The sequence below is a fragment of the Vitis vinifera genome, chromosome 6, assembly GCF_030704535.1.
Source record: "Vitis vinifera cultivar Pinot Noir 40024 chromosome 6, ASM3070453v1".
NCBI lineage: Eukaryota > Viridiplantae > Streptophyta > Magnoliopsida > Vitales > Vitaceae > Vitis > Vitis vinifera.
The window spans coordinates 4984301-4992222 of NC_081810.1; positions in this window are offsets into that span (position 1 = coordinate 4984301).

Here is a 7922-nt window from a genome sequence, read left to right on the forward strand (position 1 = left end):
TTTTCCATTTTTCTCCATTACTCGTAAATATAATGTACCAAATAAATTTCATAATGATGGGGTTACAAAAGTTGTAACACCACATTCATATAAATTAAATTTTCGAATTCCCTATTTAAAATTTGAGCTTTTCATACATAAAACTCTTGGATGCTGTAGACCCCCATTTGGGGAGCTTAGTTTTTTATATAGCATTAGAGGAGCTGGCAGCACCCGGGAGGTGTGGGGGGGGACCCCTCTCCATGCGTGGGACCAGCTGCAAGAGACAGAAACGCCATGCTTGCTGAGCGGAGGAATAGTAGGGCAAGTAGAAGCTTGCCAAAGAAGATAGAAACAGGAGACATCCGAATAAAAAGGTAGAGGTTTTCTGAAGAGAGAGGGGGGAGCTTGGGGAGGAGAGCATGGTGGCTAGAGAGTGACGAGCAACTTGAGGAAAAGAGGAATGGCAAGCGAGCTGTCGGAGCTGGAGAAGGAAGGTGGTGTCTGAAGGAAGGAAGTCTACCCGAGGGCTTTTTCAGGTAAGTTTACGGGATACTCCTCTTGTTCATTTTCACTTCCTCTACTCTTCATCGTCTGTTTTTGCTACTCGAGCATCATTAGTTTAGGTGTTTATGGATCGAGTTTTGGCTGAATATGAGCTTGTTTTCATGTTTGCTCTGCTTTGGTTGTCTCACCCGTTTTAGACCCGTCGAGTGCAGCATGAAATGGGGCCTGGATAATAGATTGCTTATTTTGTTTTTAGCATGCTCTGCTTTCCGAGCCCCCCCCCCCTCTTCTTGCTTTTGGAAAAATACCTACCATTGTTTTTCTAAACTATCAGGAAGCTTTAAAATGTTTTAGTTCTGAATGGTTTCTAAATGTGACACCTTATCGAATATTGGGTGGTGAAGCTCAGATGGTTCAGATAATGCTGAAACCACAAAAAAAGATTATTGCAAAACCTGGTTCCACGTGCTACATGTCTGGGTCCACTCAAATGGAGAATGTTTATATCTCCAAAAATGTAGTAGGTATGTGGCAGTGGGCTTTCGGCAAGGCTACGACAAGTGTAGTTCTTCTCAATCAAGGTTCAGGTGATGGCTTTGTTGGAACTGTTGCACCATCTCTTGCAAAAATCTTCCCGATTGATTCGGCAATGTTTGACGGGAAGAGAGCTGCGAGACTTTTTTTTGAGAGAGAAAAATCTGGTGACTCATGGAAAAAAAAAAAAAAAAAAAAAAAACGAGTAGGGGGATATTTTCTTTTTGAAGAAAAGAAAAGCTGAAGAGGTGGGAGTTTGGAGAGCTTGCATTTTGAATTGCACAGCTTTATTTTTGGGCAGTAGGTGTGGACGAGTGGGGCAGGTTTCAATGGCGTTTTTGATTTTGGATGGAAGGGAAATGATGGTTGATGAGTGTAAGTGGAGTTTCCAGGAAGAAAACTTTAAAGAATCGGTTTATGGAGCCTTTTTGTTTTCCATTTGTTTATTCCTTATGTTGAGTGCCTGTACACGTTATGGTTTTCTTTTATTTGTTTATTCCTCATGTTGAGTGCCTGTGCACATTATAGTTCTAAGGCCATGTTTATTTTATTTCATTTTATTACTTTACTAGTTTCCTTCAACTTTTGATGCGAAAAATTTCATTTTTAAAATTTTAATCTTAAAATAATACACCCAAAAAAATTAAAAAAAAAAAAAAAACTCCAGTTTTAATTTAATTTCTCAAAGTTACAATTTTAATTTAATTTTTCAAAAACTCTCATTTTTAAAGATTTAGTTTTCGAAACTTTAACTTTCCAATCTTTAATTATTTTCAAATTTTATTTTATTTTTTTAAAAAAATTCAATCTTTAAATAATCTTCCAAATTCTGAGTCCCTAATTTAATCTCCAATTTTAAAAATTCCACTATTTGTTCATTTATTTATTTTTTTAAAATCTCATCATTAAGTGTTTATTCAAAATTCTGATTTCTAAATTTAAATTCTAATTTCCGAAATTCCAATTTTCACATCAATTTATTTAATCATTATTATTCTATTTATTTACTTATTTGTTTATTTTTAAAATTCAATCTTTAAATAACTCTTCAAAATTCTTTTTTTTTTTTTTTAAACTTAACTTCCAAAATTCTCATTCTTAAATTTAATTCCCAAGACTCCAATTATCAGATAATCTTCGGGACTTCAATTTTCAAATAAATTTCAAAAATCTAGTTTTCACTCGAACAGTTTTAATTCCACTTTGGTTTTCAAATAATCTTTTTTTTTCTCTTAATTTTATATAAGCATGAATGTCATTTTCATAATTTCGGAACAATGGAATTTGTGAGATTAATTCATGCAAGATTAATCGGGCTTTGGTGGGGGGCCTCACATACTTGATCTTATGATCTATGGATTGATTTGATTGATTGACTTGGTTATCATACATGATTTATTTATTCCACTCTATGACATGCATGTGATTATTCTGTGTTTAATTGCTAACATTCGCTTTCATTGAAGTAAATCGGTTCATCACTCAGGTACATTCTTTGCCTCTCCTTCATTCAATTATTTTGTTTTGAGTAATATTCATTTGGTATCACGCTCGATTAATCAATTGTCATGATTGCTTCATTTTATTAGTAGAGACCCACTTTAGGGACTTAGAGGGGTGCTACGGTCCTTACCGTACCTTCCTGATAAGTAACCTGACCCCCGAACTCAATCCGGTTTTTCACAGACCACCTTTTCCAAAGTAAGGAGTCACACTTAGGGTTTTTCTTTCTTATTTTGTTTACCCTTTAAAAATAAAACAAAAATAAGTGGCGACTCCAAGTCATTTTCAAATAATCAACAAAAAATCAATTTTTCAAATCAAAATCGAGCTCGCCATCGAGTGGGAAACGCATGAGCTGAAATGCGGGGTCCACAAAATGGCGACTCCGCTGGGGAATTTTTTTAGAGGGTCAAGCTTGAACTTAGAGTGAAGCAAACGTGGCATTTGATTGGACGATCAGTGGATGCTCATCTCTTGATTGCACATTGAGGATTTCTTGACGCATGCTTAGATGTCGTATTCATTTGAGATTTTGACATGCTGGATTATTGATGATTGATCTTATTGCATTGCTTAGTGTATTGATTATGATTTTGGCATGGTTTTTCTGATAACTTCACATGCATGCACTCACCATTGTATATCACTCGGCTTGACATGTTGATTCTCTGACTTGTATACTATTTTGATCGTCTTTGAGCATGATGTTTGTATCACTATTCATCTTGATTGTCGTATTCTCGCTTATCTTGTGTGTACATGAGTGATATATTCTGCTCTGCCTGACTGTATGATGCATGACTGCCCTCCCTCTACATGATTGCATGTAGCTTGTCTATGTGGGTCTCACTTCTATCCCCTTACTTCCAAATCTCTTGGTCTCGGTCATTCCTTTCATCTCGGTTCTCACTATTGCAAGTGTGAGACCTTCTGTGTGCTTGCTCTCTGACCGAGCCAGAGATTAGGAGTAGGGTCTAGCGACGGGCTATATCGATGCACGGGAGCATTCTGGAGGAGAGTGACACTTTGATGTCAATCGGAGTCCGATCATTGAAGACCTGTATAGCCCCGAGCTAGGTTTCATGGATAGTCGTGCGACCAGTGTTTTTCCTCTTTTGCTCTAGATTCTTAGGGTTTTCAGATGCACCCACACCATTCACTGTGCACTTTAGTTGACCATTGAGCGTCGAGAGTTTGAGAGGTTTCACCATAGGAAACCCCCTGGGATGTCGAGGTAGTGCATGTGTGGAGGTGATGACCACCTTGCATGGAAGCACCCCGTCTCTTTTTGAGGCGTGCAGATGGTTGCGTACCGCCGGAGGGTACGATCGCTTCTGCTATGGATCTTTTAAAGTCCACCCATATCCATTTAGAGCCACCTTTCACCTTGTAGGTTGAGCCGTAGATCCTCCGATTATGACTCCGTCCCTACACGTGGGTGCATCTGTGGGCCTTCAGAGCCGGTTCAGTAGTAACAGGTTTGGTTACCTTCACAGTAGTCTCTTATATATCTGCTCAGGGTTGGATATCAGTTTGTTTGCTTCCAGGCTACCTTTTGACGCATCTGATAGACATTCTTTGTGAAGTTTCCCTTACCCCGCACCTTATCTAGTATTTCCACTATTTCAGGAGTACCGATACGTTCAGTCTGGGTTCGACTTCTTGGATCAGAGTTGGGGGTAGATTGATCAGGGTATCGGACCAGTTGGACCAGAGATCAGATTAGAGGGATATGGATTCACAGATAGTTACCGTCGATCAGTTCGCTGAGGCCATGGCTTCGATTCAGGAGGCTATAGCTAGCCTTGGCCGGAGGATAGATGGGCAGCAGGCCCAGCAGGTCCCGCCCCTGGATGGTGCCCAGTATGACCATACAGTGCCACCACCCCCTCCACCCAGTCAGTCAGCACCACAGGCCATGCCGTTCACCCTACATAGCCGGACCGAGGTTGCTCCGCCTCCCGTCACCGTGCCTACCCCGACCTCAGAGGACCCACATGCTCGCATGGATAGGCTTGAGCAGGGGTTGAGGCAGTTGAGGACTTCCGACAGAGCCATTACTTGGGAGGGTTTTGATGGAGTGCCGGTAGCTAGCTTGCCGGCTAAGTTCAGGATGCCTGACATTGAGAGGTATACTGGCATTGGTTGTCCACGCCTCCATCTCCGATTATACAGCACCGTGATGAGGGCTCATGGACTGGACGAGCCTCAGATGATTACTCTTTTTCCACTATCTTTGAGTGGGGCGGCCCAGCGTTGGTTTGCATCTCTGGAGGCCTCGAGGCGCCGCACATGGGACGACTTGGCCCAGGAGTTCCTACGACAGTTTTCGTTTAACACTGTCGTAGATGTATCGAGGAGGGAGCTCGAGGCTTTGAGACAGAGGGCGGAGGAGTCTGTTTCTTCTTTCATTTCCCGCTGGCGCGGGAAGATAGCTGAGATTATCGATAGACCATCAGAGAGGGACCAGATTCAGATGGTTTTGAGGAGCCTGCAGCCGCGGATCGCCAGACATGTGGTAGGGGCCCCGTTCACAGATTTCGGGTCTCTGGTTATGGCTCTGTATGATGTCGAGGATGGCATCTCGAGAGGTTTATGGACAGATTCTTCCCCTAGTGATATCAAGGGGAAGAAGCCCTTCGTAGGGCCGAGGCCAGCAGATGTGAGTGCTATCGGTTCTTCCAGTCTGAGGCCTCTTAGGCGCCATCAGTCGATCCCACAGTTTTCCGAGCCTCATTCGTCCTATGCATCTCATCAGTACAGGCCACGGGCACCTCGTCCAGCTTATGATCAGACATATACTCCGCAGACTTTAGCTTTGCCTTATTATGCTTCCCAGGGCATTGAGAGACCCCCGGTTTCTTACACGGCTACAGGACAGCCATGCTATGCTGCTCAGTTCACTGCGAGACCCGCAGCTCCTTATCCCCGACCCAGAGCTCAGCAGACTTCTGCTCCCTTTGCTTTGAGGACGCAGAGACAGTTCTCACAGATAGGCATGCCGTTGAGCCAGGCTCTTCGGAAGCTTACAGAGGCTGGGTTATTGACTACTCTCACCCCTCCTCCACCGCCTCAGCCGATTCCGCCCCAGTTCAGGATGGATCTACACTGTGCATACCATCAGGGGCCTGGACACGAGACCGATCGATGCACCGCTTTGAGGCATGCCGTTCAGGATTTGATCGACCAGGGTTTGGTACACTTGGGTCAGCCGAGTGTGACCACGAACCCGTTGCCTGCTCACACCACGCATGCAGTCCCTCCACCAGCCGATGGCATTCATTCCTTGGAGTTTGATGAGATCGATGACCACATCCACATGCTGAGTGATGATGATCCAGACCCGGAGCCCATCATGCCAGATGTGATTTATGAGATGAGTGGGGTGACTCTGGGTCCTCGGACGCCTGCTCCATTCCGATTAGTTCCCGAGGCGGCGTCAGTGCAGGCTGCCACCGTTGAGCCATTGATCTTGTCGCGCTATAGCATTCAGACGCCGTTCGTCTTAGTCCCAGATGTTGAGGAGTTTCAGGCTCCGTACGCTGATGATTCTCAGACTCTGGACATTCAGTATGTTCTCCGAGGAGGTAGAGTGATGAGACAGCCACCTCCAGCCGCTGCCGCTAGACCCTTAGGGGGTACGTCATCCCAGGAGGAGGTCAGAGCAGAGGATGACGAGATTTTGAGGCAGTTGCAGAGCACTCAGGCTCGTATTTCTATCTGGAGCCTCTTAGCGTCCTCCAGTACTCATCGGGATGCACTGACTCGAGCTCTGAGCCAGATCAGAGTTGATACCACGATCACTCCTGAGGGACTCATTCATATGATGACGGCTGGGAGAGCCACTTGTATCGTCTTTTCCGATGACGACTTGCCACCAGAGGGATCTGGCCACACGCGTCCTCTCTATATATCTGTTGGCTGTTCAGGTCGCCGAGTTCCATCTGTCCTTCTGGACAATGGCTCGGCCCTGAACGTATGTCCTCTGGCCACCGCCATCGCTCTTGGGTACGCACCATCCGACTTCGGTCCATCCACTCAGACCGTTCGAGCTTATGATAGCACTCGGAGGGAGGTCATGGGTACACTAGAGATTGAGCTACTGATTGGTCCAGCCACTTTTGTCGCCGTGTTTCAGGTTTTGAGGATTCCTACATCCTTTAACCTGCTTTTGGGCCGACCGTGGATTCACCGAGCTGGAGCCATTCCTTCTTCACTTCATCAGAAAGTGAAGTTCATTCATGATGGCCGGGTCGTCGTGGTACAGTCTGTAGGGGATATGTTCATTTCGGCCGAGCCCGTACTTGAGATCAGTCATGCTGATGATGATCTTTTTCTGACCGGATTCACCTTTGATGAGGTGCAGACTCTGGAGATGGAGGACTTCTGTCGAGACTTTGTAGCCCTGTCCTTCGACCAGCACAGCAGCACGGTGGTACTCGATATTATGAGGAGCATGTCTTATCTTCCTGGTATGGGTTTGGGGCGGCGTCAGCACGGGCCTAGTGAGGTCATGACCTTTTCGGACCGCGATGTACCATTCGGGCTCGGATTCATTCCCACCGAGGCCGACTATCGTCATATGGCGCGGCTGCGCAGGGAGAGGGTGAGGGTTCGCTTGACTCATACGCCCTTTTATTATCCTGTCCGCCCATACACCATGAGCCTAGCCGATTACTTTGTGAGGGCATCAGAGCCACATGCACCATCTGATGGGATCATCGGAGGACTCAGCACCACTCAGGAGGCCGAGCTTCAGCGCCTCGTCCAGCAGTTACAGTTGAGTGACGGAGCCCCTGGCCCTTCGGCTTCTGTGTTGATTGCTCATCCCTCCCCAGATCGCACGAGCCTTATGACGCTTTGCTTCCCGGATGAGATCGATGATCATGAGACTTTTGCCGAGATTGGAGATGTAGTGGATGGAGCCGTGCCGCGTGACGAGTACGTTGATGAGATGCTCGCGATGAGCTTGAGCCAGACCGAGGAGATAGCCCCGCCAGAGCTCGCTTCGCCATTTGATCTCTTCGGGGTGTTCGTCCTCGAGATCGCCGAGGAGATCCAGGTTGCCCCCACTCCAGAGGTCGTCGAGGATGTTATAGTTGCTGTTGATGTGTTTGATGGCCCTGTTGGCCTAGTTGAGGGAGCGTCCGACCTTGTGGACCCACCTCTCCCCTTTGATGTTTTATCGGGATTTGTCTCCCGTCATGACTATGTTTCTGACTTTTCATCTATGGATTTGAGCACCTTTGAGTATTTGCTTGTCTCTCATGTTATTGATTTATCTGCACCATCTTCACCCACATCACAGATTTTTGACATTGATGATGAGATTGCACAGCATGATTCAGATGATGACTCATCTCCTGCTTTCGATTCAGACCCCGTTGATCAGAGGGTTT